The sequence below is a fragment of the Nelumbo nucifera genome, chromosome 4, assembly GCF_055504915.1.
Source record: "Nelumbo nucifera cultivar China Antique chromosome 4, China Antique-T2T, whole genome shotgun sequence".
NCBI classification, from domain to species: domain Eukaryota; kingdom Viridiplantae; phylum Streptophyta; class Magnoliopsida; order Proteales; family Nelumbonaceae; genus Nelumbo; species Nelumbo nucifera.
The window spans coordinates 93,085,567-93,107,332 of record NC_142652.1 but is presented as its reverse complement, the minus strand read 5'-3'; the positions used below and the strand labels follow the sequence as shown (position 1 = coordinate 93,107,332).

General features: G+C 40.1%; 1 pseudogene across 1 annotated transcript; it reads left to right on the top strand.

Moving 5' to 3' along the window:
* The first annotated feature begins 772 nt into the window (after positions 1 to 772).
* Positions 773 to 17,097, top strand: LOC148800858 (uncharacterized; annotated as a pseudogene). The gene is made up of 2 exons (XR_016085677.1): positions 773 to 15,860; positions 16,360 to 17,097. The product of XR_016085677.1 is annotated as an uncharacterized LOC148800858 (transcript).
* The last annotated feature ends 4,669 nt before the right edge of the window (positions 17,098 to 21,766 follow it).

Here is a 21,766-nt window from a genome sequence, read left to right as displayed (position 1 = left end):
CTTGACAATCCAAAACAAAGCAGCATAGGCATTTGTTTAAATAAATCAAGCATGGAATTGATTTAATATAGGGTCTCTCAAACCTAACACATTAACCTATAGCCTCTATGATAAAAGCCAACTTTGCTTTTTTCCTTCTCATCCATGTTAACCTTGTTGCCAGTTGCCATTTCCATTAGTTTTCTTTTTTTTTTTTTTTTCGGTTAGCTTAATACTGAACTCTAATTTTTATGATGGTGTGGTTTTCTTCATATTGGATTGATTTAGTTCGCATAAGCTCCGGAGTTTACTGGGTCTTTATGGGGTTGTAGATGTTTCTAACTTAGTACTCCTAGCATGATAAGTTCTGACTTAATACCCAGGCTTGCACCTGAAGCACATCTGTTGGATGGTCATCTTTCTAGTGGACTGAGCACTCCGCCCGGCATTGCACGGTATGAAATAAGCAGATTGTTATGTCTCCATATTTCACCTTTTAGATTGTGTTCCTTTTTTCAAATAATCGGGTTAACATCTATCATTTCTGCAGGGCTTCTCTTTCTTCAATCTATTATGGAGGCCACTTCAGTTTTCCTTCACTCGAAAGCAATCCTGTTTGGTTTCTCTTTTGCAAAAACCAATCAGCTCTCTCTCAGACAACGAAACAAACAACTACAAGCTCATCTTCTTAATGAACGCTCTTGGAACTTGAGGAATTTCGGAATCATCAAAACCCCTTTGGAATGCTCGTACTCATGTATATCTCAAAATTCATAAAGCAAAACCCTGAAAAATCCCGTTTTCGCATCACCATTATCAACGAAAAAGACAGGGAGGAAGAATCGAATCCTTTCATCCTCTTAAATGCTCTTATTCCGACAACTCTGGATTCCAAAACTCATCAGCCAGAACCCTCAAGAACCTTTCTCTTTCTTTGTTGAAGAGTACCATTTCTAATCTTACCCCTCCGGACGTCTGCAAATGGTCTGCTATTCTCTCCATCTCCATTGCAACAACAAAATGGACTGTAAATCTCCTATTGGATCCTTTCTTCTGGATGTATTTCAGCTGGACCTGGCTTTTCTGGCCTTGGTTCCTAGCCATCAGTCTTGCACTCTATGGACTTTATTGCCTACGAAAACACTTTCGTGGTGAAGCAAACATCTTTGAACAGCTAGTCGTAGTGACCTCGACATTTACTTGGCTCACTCTTGTTCCACCCGCCCATTTTAACGGCTATCTGGAAGGAAGGCCGTTTGTTTTCTTCTTTGTTTACCACTATTTTTTCTTCTTCAATGTCAGTGTCAGGAAACGCCTGTATGGCGACTACTATCCTCGATCCCATGATCCCAAATGGGATGTTAGTCCATCCAATTCTCATCGGCTTGGGTTTTGTGTTGGAGTTATGGCTGGCAGCATCTGAAGGACCGGCATTGCATCTCACGCCTGGAGGATGGACTAATGGCGTAATTTGGGCCATATAGATGGGTCCGCCATCCGATATATGCATCCACGATGCTTCTCTTTTCAACTTACTGTTTTGCACTCCGGGCGCCACTCAGCTTTCCATTTATGGTAGTGGTTTGTTTGTTGTATTATGGATACAAGGCCAAATCGGAGGAGTTGATGGTGGAGACTTTTGGAGAAAGATATATGGAATGCACGAGTAAAGTTAGGTACAAATTAATTCCTTTTTGTCTATTAGTCTGCTATTTAATAAACTTTGTTTGCTGTGCAACAAAACTGAAATTTGTAGGATTCATTAATTGAACCAATTGATTAAGCTTTAGCACCAATGCCTTGTACAAAAAATGTGATGCGTTAGATTGGACTAAACAGAGTGTTTTATTTTTTTTTTTTTCATGGTCTTCAATTCTGTTATGCCTTGTGATTCTCAATTGGGTGTCTCCTGCATTCTCTTATGTTGCCTAAGTTGGTGGCATGCTTATTTCTTATGTTGCTTCGTCAATTTGTGTTTGTTTATATTTGCCACCTCCATCATCGGAACCTTGATAAGCTGCATGCTAGTGATTTTTCACCCATCACTTATACTACTTCATTTGTGATGAGTCTTTGTATTGTAATCATTTTGGTTCGTCATTCTGCTTAGAATATCAGGATTTAATTGAAACTTCTACAGGTTATGCTGTGCTCCAGGCCTAAGTGCCTGCTAATTTGTTCAAAAATTTATCTTTCTAATTTGGAATCCTTTATCATGGCTCATTTGCAATCCGTCATCCACCTGAAGGAGAAAAATAAAGAACATAGACTGCTTACATTCATGCTACCCGTTTTTGTTTTTTCTCCTTTATTTTATTTTTGTCTAATTGTCTCACCAGAAATTCACATGAAATATCTACCAAAAATCTTTAAGGTTTTTGCATGGTTTAAGGATTGTTGAGATATATAATTTTGGTAAATGTTAATCTGTGCCATCTAAACTATTAACCATTTAGTTTGAACCAAGTTATGTCTGCTGCTTGGACTAACAACATAAATTCTGTTTGGTCACTGCCAAGTCCTTTCCACAATTTTACTGAATGAAAGCTGAACAGCATATTCTTATCTCCTGCTTGGACTTTCAAAATTCAATATATGTTGTTTGAAGCATAATTGGTATTGCTGGAGACACCTCAATTAGATGTTTCCACTGGTACTTGCTACTTTTAACTGCTCTAAACATGTGGTCAATCTAGAGAACTATTTACCTAGCGGCTTGGCCAGAAAATGAAAATACCTGCATTAGGCTGAAAAGGGATAGATTGCGCAACAAAGGATATGGGCAACCTGATTTGGATTCATAGGCAGGCTACGAGGCAGATTAGATGCCTATCAGAAGAGATTGGTGTAATTGTTGGATGGGTTAGAAGATCATTAAAGTATTGTATTAATTTGTAAGATCAGGTAATAAATACAAGCCATGAGGCTTGAAACAAAAGGAGAATCTTGGGCAGGTTGTGTCTTAGAGAAGTTGCCCGTGCAAAACATACAGAAACCATCATTTTTTGATAATAAATAAAAGAGAAACTTCATTAAATAAAGATACACTAACAAATAGGGTGTTGAGATAGCATGACAATCCAAAAAGAAGGTGCAGACAACAAAAAACAGCACTCATATTTTAATTCAGATTACAACATCAAATTTCAATTCAAGAGTCTCCAGAAACTTGAACCAAAGGAAGTTCTATCCGCCCCTGAGAATTCCAGCAGCACTAAAACCCAATCCACAATCATATCCTCATCATAATAAAAGAAAATCCGCCACACTGCAAGAATAATGCCTCATGTCTTCATCACCATTATTGATTATTGAACATGTAATATAAACTCATAGTATTCAAGTTCCTCTTCTTTAAATGAGAACTGTCTGTTTTTTTTTTCCTTTACTGCAAAATTTAAATTGATGAGTTAGGGTTTCTTCTTAATGACTTGAATTTTGTTCTACACTTTGACTGACAATTCTTCGGATATTTTAACTCTGAAATGAGACTAGTTGTATTCAACTATTTGGCTAGAGAGAGAGGATTTTTGGGCAGTGATTTAAAAAGGTGCACCTAGGCACACAGGTGAGATGCATTTTAAGGTATGTGCCTTGCCTAAGCCCTAGGCAGAACAATTTCAAAAGGCACATGCCTGGTGTACCTTGAGCTTCAAGCCCTGGCATGCACCTTTTTTTATTTTTTTTTGTACTTTTTGTTATTTTTTTAGAACCATCTATTTGCTAATGATGATCATTAATTCATCCTAATAAAATATCTTCTTTAAAGGCAATTAAAATTATAAAATCTTTTTTTGTTTTTTTTTTTGTATCAGGATTAAGAATTTAAGAGCCTAACATGGAGTTATTTGGGCTTGCCTCAACTAATGGGGTTTGGTATGAAGGCAGCTCATAAATTCAGGATGCAAAATATTTTACATCAAATTAGCTATTTGAAGTAATGCAATTGGGAAAAAAAAGAGATTGAGGGCTTTACATGCTTCAACATGTTTTATATGTTTGATTTTATTTTTAAAATTTCATTTGAATATGTTTTACATGTTATTTTTATGTATTTTAACTTTAGATAATAAGTTTTTCTAAAATATTTATTTTAAAATTTAAGTTTATATTTTTAATGAATATTATGTTTAATACTTTTAGATAATAGGTTTTTCCAAAATATTGCTAATGAAGTAATTGATTTGAGGAAGAGAAGTGGCCGTGTGGGACTGTTAGTAGACATGGAGAAGGCATATGACCATGAAATTGATAAAAAAAAAGGCATACGACCATGTAAACTGGAACTTTCTAGACTACATGTTGAAGAGGATAAACTTTGGTGTGAAATGGAGAAATTGGATAAAAGTCTGTTTCTCTTCTTCCTCATTTTCAGTCCTTGTAAATGGTTCTTCGTTTGGATTATTCAGGAGCACTAGAGGTCTCTGACAAGGGGACCCCCTCTCCCCTCTCTTAACTGGAACTTTCTAGACTACATGTTGAAGAGGATAAACTTTGGTGTGAAATGGAGAAATTGGATAAAAGTCTGTTTCTCTTCTTCCTCATTTTCAGTCCTTGTAAATGGTTCTTCGTTTGGATTATTCAGGAGCACTAGAGGTCTCTGACAAGGGGACCCCCTCTCCCCTCTCTTATTCATCTGTGTAATAGAAGCCCTCTTCAGGATGGTAGAGAGAGCAAGGGTGGGAGGGCTGTTGGAAGTTTTCCAAGTAGGTAATGGGGAAGTAGAGATCTCTCTTCTGCAATTTGCATGTGACACTCTTTTTTTCTGTGATGCTTCATGGGATCAAATCTGGAATGTAAAAGCAATCCTAAGATGGTTTGAAACTTTGAGGTTGTTATAGGCTTACATGTTGGCATTCAAAAGAGTGAGATTATGACTGTTGGGGAAGTGGCAAATCTGGAATCTTGGGCAGATGATTGGGGATGCAGAGTGGGTAAACTCCCATCAAAATACCTGGGTATGTCTTTAGTAGAAAACTGTAAATCCAAAACTGTAAAGAGACTAGGCCGAATGGGCCCTAACAGCCTCTTATGTGATATCCTTTATTTTATCTTTTATTTTATGTTGATGGGCCTCACTTAATGGGCCTGTTATTTGTTCTTATTTTATTTTCTTTATGTAACTGCCAAGCTGGCCGCCCACTTAAGGGTATACTTGTCATCATCAATTTGTTTTAGAGATTAATAAAAAAAATAGGGTTAGAGGAGAAGGAAGACTAATTCAACTTCTTCTTCTCTTACCTCTTCTCTTTGGCATACACAGCTCTTGCACTATCATTCAGATCTGATTTGTATTGTTAATCATTGATTTTAAACCTGATATTAGAGGACTGATTCACATTTTGGTATCAGAGCGGGTTCAGTTCCTCTTCCTTCTTTTTCTTTGTTCCTGCACACTCTAAAATCAAGAGAGTGTATGGAGAGATAGGTTCTCTATAGTATAGAGAATCACTTGCCTAGTTGGTAGAAGGGTTTAGAGAATTTAGTTCTGGCCAGATTTTGCCAAGAAGTGATGTTGTCTTGCTGCTGCCCGAAACCGTAGCCGACTAGAGATTTTCGAGTTACCAGGAAAGGTGAAGCTTGGGTGTGGCGCTCTGTGCTTGGAAGGTGTCTTGTGGCTGCTAAAGGAGGGCGGTTCAGGTTTGGAAGAGCTTGGGTTACTCTGGTAGGTGCGGCAGTGTCTTCTCTCTCCCGCCCATCTACTGGACGGAGCAAAACCCTAGCTTTTGAAGCACCCAAGTTCTGGTTTGACTTCAAGTAAGTTCACATAGTCAAAATTTTCTGTTCTTTGATTTCCGTTTGATTAATGGAGACATATGGAAGTGAGTTCAAGCAGGTGCCAGCTTCTGGACCTGTTCTAGTAGATTCCGTTTTGACGGGTGTTACCACAATTAAGCTAGATGGGATGAACTATCTTGCTTGGGCACAGTCTATAAAAATCTATGTTTGTAGTAGAGGAAAACTCGGGTATCTCACAGGCAGCAAGGTGAAACCCGAAGAGACAGACCCTGAATTTGAAAGATGGATGCAAGAGAACTATACTGTTATAGGATGGTTAGTCAACTCTATGCAACCTCATATAAGCCAGCACTATCTCTGGATGTCTTCGGCTAAGGAGATATGGGACAGTGTAACTGAGACCTATTCACAGAAACTGAATGTAGCCAGAGCATACAAATTGAAAAGTGATGTGAAGAACCTGAGACAGGGGGAGAAGAGTGTGGCAATCTACTACTCCATACTAAAGTCCCTATGGCAGGAAATTGATGTTATGGAAATAGTGGTATGGGAGAGTAAAAAGGATGCTGAAATGTATAGAAAGCTAGTGGAGAGAAATAGGGTGTTTGAGTTTCTCACTGGACTCAACCCTGAGTTTGATATTATCAGGTAGAACGTTTTGGCCAGGGATGAGGTTACTCTTTCACAGGCATATGCTATGATAAGTAGTGAGGAGAGTAGGCGGTAGGTGCAGTTGCAGAGTCCATCTACAGAACATTTTGCACATGCGGGAATGAAACCAAAGGGCCCTACTGAGAAAAGATAGCAGTTGTGTGAATATTGCAAGAAACCACGGCATACAAAGGACACATGCTAGAAGCTTCATCCTGAACTTCTTCCCGATAGGTTTAAGAACAATAATAACCCTAAGAAGGGTAGTCAGGTGGGAAAATCCAAGACTGCTAATGCTGCTACAGTGCCTGAGGGGGGAAGTAAGGAAAGTGAAGAAAAATTAACTATTGAGCAATTGGCTGCAATGAAACTGGATTTTGAGAAGTATGGGAGGCTCCTAAATCACCTGGAAGCTACGGTTTCTTCAACTCACCCTTCCAACAGTACATCATCTTCATCGGCTTTTGCTCACTCAAGTACATATGCCTCAGCAAATCATGCTTCAGTTTCAGGTAATCATAAACTCCCTTGGATTATAGATTCCGGTGCATCAGACCATATGACCAGCCTATCTAACCTTTTTTGTTCATACCATCTCCTCTCTGGGAAAGAGAAAATATCCCTGGCCGATGGGTCACTTGCCCCCATCTCTGGTAAAGGAGATATAAAGACCTCTGACACCTTGTTCTTATCTTATGTTCTCCATGTTCCTAAGCTTAACACAAACCTTTTATCTGTTAGTAGCTTAACAAAGTCCATGAACTGCAGCATAACCTTCTTTCCCACTCATTGTGTTTTTTAGGACCTGCAGTCTTAGAGGACGATTGGGAGTGGCCATGAGGCGAACGGAATATACCTGTTGGACACACTAGATCAAGCCTTGGGATCACCTCATGGAGTTGCTTTAGAGTCAGTTGTGTCAGAGTTTGTTAACAAAATTTTGTTATGTCATTTTCGGTTTGGTCATTTGTCTTTTTCTGCTTTAAGTCATCTGTTCCCAGATATGTTTAAAGGAGTGTCTTTATCTAGTCTTCATTGTGAGTCATGTGAGCTAGCAAAGCATTGTAGACATTCCTATTCAATCAGTAATAAAAGATCTCTTTCTCCTTTCCATATTGTTCACTCTGATGTGTGGGGGCCATATCACATGCCAACCATGGGGGGCTACAGGTATTTTATCCTTTTTATTGATGATTATTCTCGTTATACTTGGGTTTATCTCATGAAATCCTGGGATGAAGTACCAATCATTGTGAAAAATTTTCATGAACTCATCATCACCCAGTTTAATACCCGTATCAAAATATTCCGCTCTGATAATGCTAAGGAGTATTTTGAGAAAGCCCTCTCCACCTACCTTGAAACTTTTGGGGTTATTCATCAAAGCTCTTGTTCCTACACTCCACAACAAAACGGGGTGGCGGAAAGAAAGAACAGACATGTGGTTGAGGTTGCCAGATCCCTTTTATTTGCATCCCATGTTCCTGTAAGGTTTTGGGGAGATGTTGTTCATATTGCTACCTACCTAATCAACCGTATGCCCTCCAGGGTCATTGGCTTTAAAACCCCCTTTAGTCTTCTCTTCCCGGATGAGGATCTCTTTTCTCTCCCTCTCCGTGTATTTGGGAGTACTTGTTATGTGCATATTCATAGTCACCAAAGGCATAAATTTGAACCTAAAGCTCATAAGTGTGTGTTTCTGGGATATGCCTCTACACAAAAGGGTTATTGTTATTTTGATCCAGTTCGTGGCACCCGCTTTGTATCTCGGGATGTCACCTTTGCAGAGTTGACTCCTTTCTTTAGTGTTCCTCCTAAGGGGGAGAAATCTGATGAATCCTTTGCTATGTCTACAGTTGTTCCTCTTCCCATCCCTTGTGAGTTTGATCATGGGGTGTCCACCTCTTCCATTGGACCCACCCCTGATCCTCCTCTTGCTTCTGCTCCTACTCTCCAAAGGTGTTACCAAAGGCGGAGATTCAGACATATGCAGGTTGTTTCCACTCCTTCAGAAGAGCATCTGGCCACTCCCATAGTTCCTGAGGAAACAGGTCAGCCCTCTAATAACCCACCTTCGGCCGTCCCTAACCTTGACCTTCCTATTGTTCTTCGCAAGGGCAAGCGGAAGTGTACAGCCCATTGCATCTCCAAACATTTATCTTATAGCCTTCTCTCTCCTTCCTACTACTCCTTCCTTGCTTCTGTCTCTTCACATGTGATACCCAGATCTGTACCGGAAGCATTGTCTCAACCTGAATGGAGGGATGCTATGATGACTGAACTTGAAGCATTACATAAGAACCATACCTAGGATGTTGTGGACTTGCCGGAAGGGAAGGAACCAATGGGGTGTAAATAGGTGTTTACCATTAAATATCACTCTGATGGCTCAGTTGAGAGGTATAAGGCTAGGTTGGTTGCCAAGGGTTACACCCAAATGTATGGCATTGACTATCTTGAGACCTTTGCTCCTGTAGCTAAGATGACTTCAGTTAGGGTCTTGCTTTCTCTAGCAGCTACCTTTGACTGGCCCCTACACCAGTTTGATGTTAAAAATGCTTTCTTGAATGGAGATCTACATGAAGAGGTCTATATGTCTCTACCTCCAGGAGTGTATGAGAAAGAAATGAAAGGCAAGGTGTGTAAACTACACAAATCCCTTTATGGTCTCAAACAATCTCCTCGGGTTTGGTTTGAGAGATTTCGGGCTGCTCTTGTCTCCATTGGCTACATTCAAACACAATCTGATCATACATTGTTCTTGAAAAGAAATGACTCTCTGGTGACTTTCTTGATTGTTTATGTTGATGATATTGTAGTCACGGGTAATGACATTGAAGAGGCCAGTAAACTAAAAGCATTTCTCCACTCTGAATTTGAAATTAAAGATTTGGGAGATCTTCGGTATTTCTTAGGCATTGAAGTTGCTCGATCTAAGGATGGTATATTCATTTCTCAGCGCAAATATGTCCTTGATCTTCTTGCTGACACTGGTAAACTTGGAGCTAAACCCATCTCCACTCCCATTGATCCTAATCATAAGCTTTCTGCCACAGATGGTGCACCGTTGTCTGATAAGGGAGTGTTTTAGAGACTGCTTGGGAAGTTGTTATACCTTTGCATGACTCGGCCAGATATTTCCTATGCAGTAAGTGTTCTCAGTCAGTTTATGCATTCTCCCAGAGATACTCATCTAGCTGCTGCAGAAAGGGTTCTGTGTTACTTGAAAGGTACTCCAGGGAAAGGGATTCTATTTGCTAAGCATGGTCACATGAAGCTGGAAGCCTTTACTAATGCAGATTGGGCAGGATGTATTGATGACAGAAGGTCCACCTCTGGTTATTGTGCTCTGGTTGCTGAGAATATTGTGTCTTGGAGGAGTAAGAAACAACCAGTAGTTGCTAGATCCTCAGCTGAAGCAGAATACAGGGCAATGGCTCATGGTGTGTCAGAATTACTATGGCTACGATCCCTTCTAGAGGAATTGGGGGTGGACTACGAGCAACCAATGATGCTCTATTGTGACAAACAAGCTGCTATAAACATTGCACATAATCCGGTTTAGCATGACAAAACTAAGCACATTGAGGTTGATAGGCATTTCATAAGGGAAAGAGTCTCTTCAAGAGAAATCTGTTTACCATTTATCACATCAGAAGAGCAACTGGCTGATATCTTGACCAAGGGAGTTCCCAAGGGGAAATTGACACACTATATAAGCAAGCTGGGCATGATTGACATCTATGCTCAGCTTGAGGGGGAGTGTAAAGAGACTAGGCCGAATGGGCCCTAACAGCCTCTTATGTGATATCCTTTATTTTATCTTTTATTTTATGTTGATGGGCCTCACTTAATGGGCCTGTTATTTGTTCTTATTTTATTTTCTTTATGTAACTGCCAAGCTGACCGCCCACTTAAGGGTATACTTGTCATCATCAATTTGTTTTAGAGATTAATAAAAAAAATAGGGTTAGAGGAGAAGGAAGACTAATTCGACTTCTTCTTCTCTTACCTCTTCTCTTCGGCATACACAGCTCTTGCACTATCATTCAAATCTGATTTGTACTGTTAATCACTGATTTTAAACCTGATATTAGAGGACTGATTCACATCTAAAACTATCTGGGAACCCATAATTGAGAAAGTCAATGGAAAGCTGGCCTCGTGGAAAATTAAATACCTTTTCTAAAAGGGGAGAAGTCACCTTAATCAAGAGTGTTTTATCCTCCCTTCCTGTTTACTATCTGTCTTTATTCCAAATTCCAGCTAAATGGGCTGCAGTGTTAGAAAAAAAGATGAGAGACTTCTTATGGAGGTGTTGGAAGGGGGAATCTAAATGTTATCTGGTAAATTGGAAGAAAATCTGCACATCCAGGGCCAAGGGGGATTTAGGGATAAGATCAGTGAAGGAGTTAACACAACCTTGCTAGGGAAATGGCTGTGGAGATTCAATGAGAATACTGACAGTTTATGGAGAAGATTAGTTGTTTCAAAGTATGGTTCTGGTAACAGTGAGTGGGAGACAGAAGAGGTAAGATTACACTATGGATGTTCAGTTTGGAAGGCAATCCAAAAAATCCATCCTCAGTTTTTAAAGGGCATAAAATATGAAGTGGGAAGTGGCCATAGGGTGCTTTTTTGGAAGGTTACTGGTGCGGGGATGGCCCCCTAATGACCCTATTCCTTGATCTGTTCGAGATAGCTGTAAATAAGGATGCTTTAGTAGCTGATTACATGGAGAAACAAAATGGACATTGTACCTGGAACTCTCTTTTCAGGAGGAAGTGAGGAACTTAAATGACTGGGAAGTAGAGTCTCTGGTAAACTTGTTGCAGATTTTATACAACTCCGAGATCTCTGGTGCAGGAGAGGACAAAAGGAAATGGCTGTTTGAGAAGTCAGCCTCTTTCTCAGTGAAATCCTTCTTTAATGGTTTATCAAGGGAGGATACCTCTCTCTTCCCAAGAAAAAAGATCTGGGTCAGGTCTGTACCATCAAAGCTATCCTTCTTTGTTTGGACTGCAGTACTTGATAAGATTCCACCCAAGGAAAACTTAGTTAAAAGAGGCCTAGAGTTGGCGGATCCGGACTGCACCTTATGTAATGGAAATGTGGAGACTGCTCTATTACTGCACTGTGACCTCACTTACTGGATCTTGGTAAGGTTGCTGGAGCTTTGGGAGTTAAAATGTGCTTCCTGGTTGATGTGAAGGGCTCATAGGCTGAGGGCTCATAGGCTGGAGCTTTGGGTAAGGTTGCTTGCAGAGCCTATTTTCCCCTTCCTTTTTCAGGTGGCACATGAAAAGGGGAAGGACTATGTGGAGAGGTCTGAGGGCTGCAGTATGCTGGAAATTATGGGAAGAAAGAAATACTAGGATCTTCTTAGAAAATGAGAGAGGGGCTGAAGAATTGAGGGCTGTGATCCACATAAGGGCAGTACAGTGGCTGAAATCACTAGAACTATTCACAGATTACACAGTGGAAGACATGTTGAGAAAGTGGGGCGAGATTGCAAACTGCACTCAGGTCAAACCAATAATAAGAGTGTCCTGGACTCCCCCACCTGCTGGCTTCTTAAAGTTAAATTTTGATGGGAGTTGTAGGGGGAATCCGGGACAATCAGGGATTGGAGGTGTTTTTAGGGATGAGAACAGGTTCATTTATGCCCTGTTCTCAGGCCCAATTGGTGTGGGGGATTCCCTTAGAGCTGAGATCTTGGCAGTTATGGAAGGAGCTCAGAAAGCCAAGGAGATGAATGTCAGGAAACTCATAATTGAAGGGGACTCGGAGGTGGTGATAGGGTAGCTGATTAAAGATGACTGCGGTTTATGGAACTACAGAAATGAGAAGAGGAAATTCAGGTGGCTGGTGTGGGAGATGGAAATCAGGATGAGTTGGGTTAAGAGATCAGCTAACTCTTTAGCTGATGGATTAGCTAAACAAGGGATAGAAAGGGAAGCAATGTTTTGGGCTAAGCTGTAACTTAATTGTTTCTTTTGTTTCTTTTTCTCTTTTTCTCTCTTTGGAGGGTTTAAGTTGTATTCGGAAGATAAGAGTTCTTGTTTTCCTTGCTGTAAATATTTTGATATTTCAATGAATTGAATGAATCTGTTAATGATCAAAAAAAAAAAAAAAAGGCTCATAGGCTTGGTTCTTAGGAGGCCTTAGCAAGGCTGGTAAGGTAGCTTGGAGCATCATCCCCTCTGCTGTTTTGTGGGGTGAAAGAAATAACAGACTTTTTGAAGGGAGACACAAGTCAAAAGAAAGGTGCTCAACAGGATTTTGGGAATGGTGTTTTCGTGGATGACAAATCACTCACTTTTTAATAATAGACATACTTGTTCCTTTTTTGAGCTTGATTTCCTTTTTGTAAGAAACATATAGTGCTATTTTGGGTTGATTGGGGGTTGACTTAATTGAGTTTTATTGCCTTCCCCACTGTACAATTTCTCGTTGTACCGGGGCCCTATTGTTTTTACTTTTTTTTTTTTTTTGCGTCTTGCTTTGAAAAGGTGTGTACCTTGCCTTGTGCCTCAGGCAGAATTGCCCCTTGCATTTTTTTTTTTTTTTTGAGATTTGCACTTTTAAATCGCAGTTTCTGGGTGATGTTCATTTTTTCTTCCCCGTTTAGATGGATTTTTTGTTTTTAGTTGATGACTAATTTGTTAACTTGGAAATAGAAATCTAGGGTCTGACTATTGTCAAACTTGAATGGGTTATGTTCTCTGTGCAGTTGATTGAAGGTGGTGTCAGTAGTTCTTTGGGGTTGTAATAGCTGGGGTTGGGTTATCTTAGTGTAGGTTGACCAACTACTTTGTTTTCTGATGATTCGTCTGGAAAGTATACTATTGTCAACTGCGATGGATTCCTTTTAGTGGTTATGAGACCTGTGAAAGTTTAAGGGAAAAAGTCCCTCTTCCTTAAATGGTCAATTGTGAAAATACTGTCCAATGTCACCAACCATAAACTGATTTGCGGTATTTTTTACTGCCATCCAGCATCAGTTTCTGAAGGAGAGAAAATTTTCAGCTTCAAGTTTTCTAAGCATAGAAATGCACTCAAGCTCCCAATCCCATAAAAATCATCTAAATGTAAGGCACCAAACCACCTGGTTATCTCTTAATTCAAGACATTTACTAATAATACTTTTATAAGTTAAGCCTTGAGCTGTCAATAAGACAGTAGGTTGGGGCTGGTTTGGGACAAGGTAGACCAGTACCAAACTGATCCGATTAGATCCAATTATACTTGATATCTATAATTGCCTATAATATAACAACCTGGAGCTTCACTCGAATATTTCATTACTTCGTTATTTTATCCATTAAAAAACAAATCAATAAGTCATTCAGTTCAGCCCCTTGAGCTGTTATCAATCAGCCCTATAGTCTTGAGTTAAGACATTCACCAGTAAACAACACTCATTCCAAAATCCTTTTACCTTCAATAAAAGTCATAATGGACTAGAAATGAGATTTGCGGGCCTAAATTTGTTCAACTCAAAGGTTCCCTTTTTTGGAACTTTTCTCCGCCACCTTTGCATTATAGATTGCAGACCTCTCTCTATCGAGCAAGCATTATTCTCCCCCCAACCTACTAAGCATTATTCTGGACGGGGCCAAGAAGCCAATGACGTCGAACTATCTCCGTTATGGCGGTTCTACACTTTGGTATCCAGCGTCGGGAAGCTATAATCCTTGGGGAAGCGCTTGCCCTGGAGGAGAATGATTTGGTGTTCCCTAGTGAGAGTTCTCTCGCCTGGCTCTGGTTCCATCGCCAATGTAGGTGAGCGTCAACATTTTGGCGCATTACTTGAATATGGATGTTCTTTTTTTATTGCACAAAATAGGATTCACCTTATTTTAACAGTAGAAAAAGGACAAAATTTGAGGCATTCATTAAATATGGATATTCTTATTTTTGAATGTGGGGTGTTTTTACATAAAATTCACTTTTTCTATTTTTATTAGAAAATCCAAGTTTTGATGCAATTAAAAAAAAAAAAAATAGATGAGAGTGAATTGGGAAAAACAGAACCTGTATAATGATTGGGATGATCTCCCTTCCCTTCTGTGTTTTGTATTGAAAAAATAAAATAACTTAGCAAAACATGTAAAGGATATTAAAGAGGGATGAGATGAGAGGGACGGGGAGTACACCTAGTGTATTTGTCGGAGTGGTCGTCTTTGACAGTTCTCGCCATTAGTTCGGATGGACGAGTGCAAGGATCAAGAGATGAGGCCAGATCAAGAGTTGGAATTTGGAGCTAATGGGATGAGGTAACATCTGTCCTGTTAGCTCCACACGTGCTGAGGTGGAAATCGTGTGGAAGGACACTTGGCACCTTGCGATTGTGCGGGGCGTTTGTGGGGCGTCCGGCCGTGGGGCGCATATTTGAACTCGAGGGTCAGAGGGTTTTAAGTCGAAAGCGGGACTCGAGAGCGGGAATACACAAAATGGGTTTGGGTTCATTTTGGAATTGACTGGACAAGAAGCTAACAGCCGTCCCGTTAGCCCTACACATGTGCGGCTGAACAAATGGTGCACTCCCATTGTTGGGACGTTGGTAGGGTGGAAGCCCATGGGGCGCAGATTTGAGTTCGTATTTTTTTTACGGTTACGAGTTCAGATCTGCACCCCACAAGGGGGGTGCTCCACAACGTCTTGCACATCCCCGCCATGTATCAAGAACATCTCATGATCATACTATCATCATTTTTGGTACATTATCGGGAGATATTTCTAATACACGGTGGAGATGTGCTGTTGGACGTTGTGGGGTGCCCCTTTTTGTAGGGCCTGGGAGCGCAGATGTGAACTCAATAGCCCATCATTTGAGAATATCATCCGTTGGATTCGAAGAAAGGAATGATTTCGTGTATCTAAAAATTGGATAAAATGGATGGATACACAAGGCCATCTGGGCCGGTGAACTGGGGGCCCACGGGCCGGTGAATTGGAAAAAATGATTTCGTTGGGGGCCCACGGGCTGTTACCATCTGGGCCGGTGAATTGGATAAAATGATTTCGTTGTACGCACTCGTTGTAGTTTAGAGGTTAGAAGGTGGAAGTAAGGAAGAAAACATATATATTTACATTTTACAGAGCAACGTAATCTGATTTTGAATCCTCTGTTGGTGGCCGTTGTGGTGGTTTCATGGAACGTCTTTTTTATTCTCTCTTCTTGCTTTCTTTCTCATGCACACTCTTTTCTTCTCTTTCTGAACTTTCGGTGATATATAAAGACACAGACCTCCATCTTCGCCTCTGAATTGTATGGGTTTATAATTTAAGAACCGTTTGTTTTATTGTTGTTGTCGGGAGAAGCAAATCAAAAGGAAATGCCAGCGTTTCGTCATGGCGGATTAGGTTTTGGTCACCGTCTTCTTGCCGGTGGTGGTGTTTTGTGGATTTCCAAAGAGCCTGAAACTCGAAAGCGCCTTCCGGTGAACCAGATAGTTGAGTTGAGTGAGCGTAGAGCTCGTGACAGGGTAAGGCACCGCCAAATCTTGCAGGATGGGATCGTCGATTTTCCCATCGGAGTACCTACAATCCTTACACCATCTTGCCTTTAATTCTTTTTTGGTCCGTGGTTGATTTTAAGCTCTGGATTTAATTGAGGATGGCGTTTGGCTTCTGCGTCTTGTTCTTGAATTCGTTTTATTGTTCTCCTTAATTTTCTCTTCTTGATGTAATTTATATTGATGGGCTTTTTGATACTATTTGCTTCTTTCCTGTTTTCCTTTTCTTCGTTTAATGGGTTCTGGATTTGATGGTTTTTGATGTTCTAAGGTTCTTTAGTTTTTAAATTGACAGTTGTGTGTCTATACTGTTCTTTCTCTTTTTATGCTTTTGACGTAGTTCATAGATGGGTTTCCGAAGATGTTGATTCTTCTTTTCTATTTATTTATTTTCTTCGGCTTTTGATCTCTTTAAAGCTCTACTGGGTGGGGACCAAGGGGTGACCATTTTCTTTGGCTTTTGATGTAGTTCATAGATGGTGCATTGGAGAACAGAGGGCTATCCATTTCTCTGTTTTGATCTCTCCAGGTAGTGACAGAGAAAACACAGGAAAAGGCAGATGGAAACCCAGAAGCATGAAAAACAGGGGGACTAGTGGTTTATAGATTGGCTACAATGTCCGAGAGGAAACTCACTGCATGGATTTAAAGGAATACCCTTGGCGAAAACGGAACGAATCTGTATCAACCCTTTCTGTCTCTTCCTCTCCTTTAGAGTATGCTTCGGAATTACGCAATACAATGTGGTAGGGCTGGACTGTCAAGTCATTCGTTCACTCTAATCCCTCAACGTTGTCACCGTCACAGAACCAGACTCACCGGACTACTAATACGAGAGAAGACAAACCCAGTTCGGATCTCACTAACCCAAAACACAGCAGCCTCGAGAACAAATACAAGCATTACAAAGATAATGACCAGAAAGGAAAAAGTAAGAACACTCGCAAGTACAGAAAGAATGTTTCTCCATTGTATGCTTTTGATGTAGTTCAGGACCAAGGGATGACCATTTTAGGAGGTTTGAATCCCGACTTAGATGTTTCTCCATTATATGCTCTAGTTTAAAATGCAGTGAATGAGTATTAGTTAGATGCAAGCCTTTGTATTTATGTTACTCGTGCATATACTTGTGGTTTCTAACATATATTGTTCATTGTAAAAAGGTTTTATAGATAATTATGATGTATACGTGAAAGCATTATTCTACTTAAATAATCGCCCATTAAATTATTATTCTTGATGGCATGTAAAACTAAGAACTTAAGCATATTTAACAAATTAAAAAGTTCTTATATATGTTAACAATCGACACTGCTCTCATATAAAATAGAAATTTTATTAAATAGAAAAAATCAGTTATATGCCATAGGTGACAAGGTGGCACCTAGCTTACAAAACAGAAATACTGAACTAAGGCAGAGTCCAAACTAAGACTGATACAATTTACATCAACTGAATCTCAAGCATGCTCTAAAAATTTTCCCCCAAATCTGATCTGCTCACTTGATCAAAATCTGGTAAAACCCATACCCAATCTGCAATTAACTTCCCCACCAGAGCCACCAGAACTTCTGTTTTCTTGAATTTGTCTCCAAAGATCCTCTTATTCCTTTCGTTCCACAATATCCAACACACTACAAAGGGGATACTATCCTTGCTTTCCTACTTCCCCAAATCTTGGCCAGGCAGAGAAAATTTCTGCTCCTGAACTTGGCTGAATGGCTCTTTTCCTAAATAAAGAAATGTAATAACTCCACATGATTCTTGCAGTCTTGCAGGTGGAAAATAAATGTAGAACAGATTCTTCATCTGAACTTCACATCGCACAAATGCTTGCCATATAAAATCCTCAACTCTTCAAATGATCAGTTGTTAGGATGCTGTCCATGGCAACCCTCCTATAACTTTCCCCAAGGCCCCTCACATTCCAGCTCAGTACCCTCATCCTTCCCTCTTCCACACTCCTTAGAGCAGCTCTTTCTCAATTCTCACATATCCTCTTCTAGCATTTCTTGTTCGCCCCCTTCCTCGTCCCACTCCTTGTTAAACCCACTTAGTTCCTTTCTCTTACCCTTCTCCCTCTCGTCCTTTTCAAATTGTGTGAAGGTTCTTCTTGCAAATTCCTCTCCCCCCCTAGAAAAGCAATCCTAGGGACTTACCTAGCGATACCTTCCTTTCCGCGAGTTTGTCAATCTCCACTACATCTTTTTGAGCACTCTCCAATCCACCTGGCTTCTCACCCCTTCTCCCCTGCTCCCCTCTCTCCCTTCTTCGATCCTCTTGCCCCTCTTCCGTATCTTTTTCCCCCGACTCCTCTCCTTTGATACCTAGGTTGCCTCCTTCCAATCTTCTCTTTCAATTGTACACTTTTTCCCCCGGACTCCTTCTCCTTCCCTTCCCCTTGTCTTCTTCTCCTCCCTCAATTGATGCTCTCCCACCGACTTGGAGACTGAAGGAATTGAAGATTTCAGGAATTCGTATCTCTTCCTCTTGGGTTGCCTAGAACGAAGTTTAACCTTCCAACTCTTGAGATTCCTTTGTTTGGTTGTTGCTGCACTAGATTCACCTTTCCCGAGACCAATAGCAGTCACTGGATTGGGACGATGGTCATGCTTCCTTGTCATAGTCACTTTGTGGTTTCGTATTTCATAAGAGACCGAGAAACTCACTGTTTTTTCTCATTCAAAATAAGCAACCAACCAAACCCATTTGTCTTCCTGAGCTCCTAAGTTCTTGCTCTTTAGTTTATTCCAACTCAGCCTTTTGGTTGCCCGTTTCTGGATGGAACCCTTTCCCCTCCTAACTTCCCAAACCGCTCATTTGGAGGCTCAATTTTGCTCTATCCAATTTGACTTCCATAAAGTGGACCCCATTTGAATTCGTGCCTCCCCCACTTTACTTGACTCTTGACTAAGTCCTCTTTCTTTTACCATAGGGCGTGTCGACAGTGCTATCATGGACTATGATGTTGTAAAGACCAATAATTGTGATTTGCACAGTTGCATCTCAAACTTAAGATAGACAATAGTTGGGATTTCCTTGTAAAGTGTGTAGATATCTGGAAAGACCATTATCCAATTCTAGCTCCTGCTATCTAGGATCTTGGGAAGGGTAAATTGGATAGTCCTTACTCTTAACCTTTGGCATTTTATTTTGCTTAAAATGGTTGCTCTCACTCTCACAATGAGGGTGCATATATTTCTTATATCCGTAAATAGTATTCAGGGAATTTTTCAAACAGTTTACTTTTATCCAACCCATGCCTAACATTTCATGGTGAAAAGTTGTTTGTTAAATATGGTTGTTGAATAACTTATGCTCACTTTTTGAATGTTTTGGCAACTAAGCTTTTATGTAGTGGATAAATAGTGGGGATAATTTTAAATGATTTTCACATTGCAAATGCATTTATGAAATTCTTTTTTGTTATTTCTTTTTATTGGATATGGTGTCAATCATGACTTGATATGTTGCAATGTATTTATGAGTTTATGTACATACTACATAGATTACATTTGAAAATGAGTTTAATAATGATATTTCATGTAGCCAAGAAGGTGGAGAATTACCTACAAAACCATAAATCATGTAATACAAAATTAGAAAAAACAAATAGTCATTTATACTTCACATTTGCACAGCCTCCATGACCTAAAATACAAGAGATCAATGGGTGATACAAGAGCTAGGGAGTAGAGCAAAAGGAACATGGGTAGTAGTAAGAAATGATTTAGGCATTAATAATTTAACAATGGATATGATTTTAAATTGAATGGATTAGCGAATCAGGATTCATGTAACCAACCCCATATAGTTAGGATAAGCCATGGTTGATAATGACGATGGCATACTAGGGATGCTTGTTTATGAAGTTTCCAAGCTTGCTAGGCCTGCAAATTTTTGGGCCGAGGTAGCCACATTTCTCCTAGGCCTGGCCCAGCCTAGACCCACAGTAAGCCTGCAAAAAATGTAGATCTATTACAACTAATATCAATTTGATATAGCTAAACATCATAGATCTGCAGATGTGAAGTGTAAATGACTCTTTGTTTTTCCTAATTTTATATTACATGATTTGTGGTTTTGTCCCTAGTACATTTCAATACTCCTCAATAACAGAATTAAGATATTTTGTTATTGATGATGTAGCAAAAAAATCTTTCAACATGAAAGACAAGAACAGTGTTTTAAAACCATGAGGTGCAAGAAAAGCACAAAGGCCTTCTAGTGCCTAAGACACAAAGTGCAAGGCAAGACGCAAGGTGTGCACCATTTCGAAGCAAGGCAGAAATTTTTGAAATTATTCAAAAAATAATAACCAAAATACATATAAATGCAAACCTAAATTTTAAAAAGAAATAAATGTATTGGTTTAAATTAAAATGTGGATGTGTATGCAAACATATATGGATCATACCAAAGTGCTTCAAGCACTCAACAATTCAAGTATGTAAAACTTTCAATTTCTTTATTTATCTTCTAGTTGTATGACTTCAAGTAGATAAGGTGATGTTAAACATCTTTCATTCCTAACCTTAGGAAATTGACTGCCTCTGAATAGTCCCTTGAGGCAAGCCGAAATGGCCATGAAGAGGTTTAGGGAAGTGTCCTCCAAGCTAAATTTTTGGCCCATATTTATAAAAAAGGGAAACACCTGGACTGAGGCACACCAGGGATGCGGCTTTTGAAAGGGGTTGCACCTGGGTTCAAGCAAAGCACATACCATAGTTGTCAAGGCGTTTAGGAGATTATGGGCTCAAACAAAGAAGTAAAAATCAACATAAACAATACAAAGAAATGAAAGAAACAAAAAAAAAAAATAACAGACAAGAAAGATATTATCATGGCTAACATAAGAAAAACAATTAATACGAAATATCAGAAGAATTTTCACATACCCCTCTCTCACCCCCCCAAGCTGAAACCGGAAGTAGAAAGGGCGAGCAAAGGGTCTAATCAAGACCCTTCAACTTGCACTTTAGAATTTAGACTTTAGAGCTTCGAACCGTCATTGAAGAGAGAGAGAGAGAGAGGAGTGTCCACGTTCGGAGATCCCCCACCGACGGCTTGGATACGATCCTTCAGTTCGGCCACCCCACCAATGCAATCTGACACGTTAATTCATTATTCCAGCTAAGCAAGACACTCGACACGTCGTGCGTGGTATCAGGGAAGGAGAGGAAGCTTGATAGACGGCGGAAATCCAAACTGTCGTGGACTTGTCGGCGCCCCCTCGTCTCTCAATGGAGTATGGAGTGGAGAGGCATGTCGAGTCATTCACTTCAAGTAGGCCCCACCGGAACAGTGTGACGTAAAACGAGGACAATCATTAATCTGCACGGTCTACCACCAGTTGACCCAGCAACCTGGACGGCTGGGTCGAAATAACAGAAAATCCAGCGCTAGCCGCTAGGGACAAAAGACGTATATTTTTAACGGCTCTGATCATCTCGGCTCTGGCCCACACCTCACTTCCAGTTCCAGAGTAGTTTGGTACACCGTACACCAAAGTCCAAACCAAATGGAAGGTGTGTGTGGCAGTGTGGTGGTGGTGGTGGTGGGTGGGGCGCCTGGTGGGGGAGGGAGGGGCGCGCCCCGGCTCCGGGGTGGGAAGGTTACAATCGTAGTAGGATTTATTTTTTATATTAAAAAATCAGATTAGGTGGGATAGATGTTTTTTATGTTTTTTTATTATTATTTTTTAAACTGGTTCATGGGCCGATTTAAAACTAGTCTATCATCTAAACCATTTATGTAGAGATATATCAGGAAGGCTCCAATATGATATGTATCGATTAATACGTGACAAAATTTTGATCCTAAATGGGGTAAAAATATTATTCATCTTCTTTTTCTTGCCATTTCTTCACCAGAGC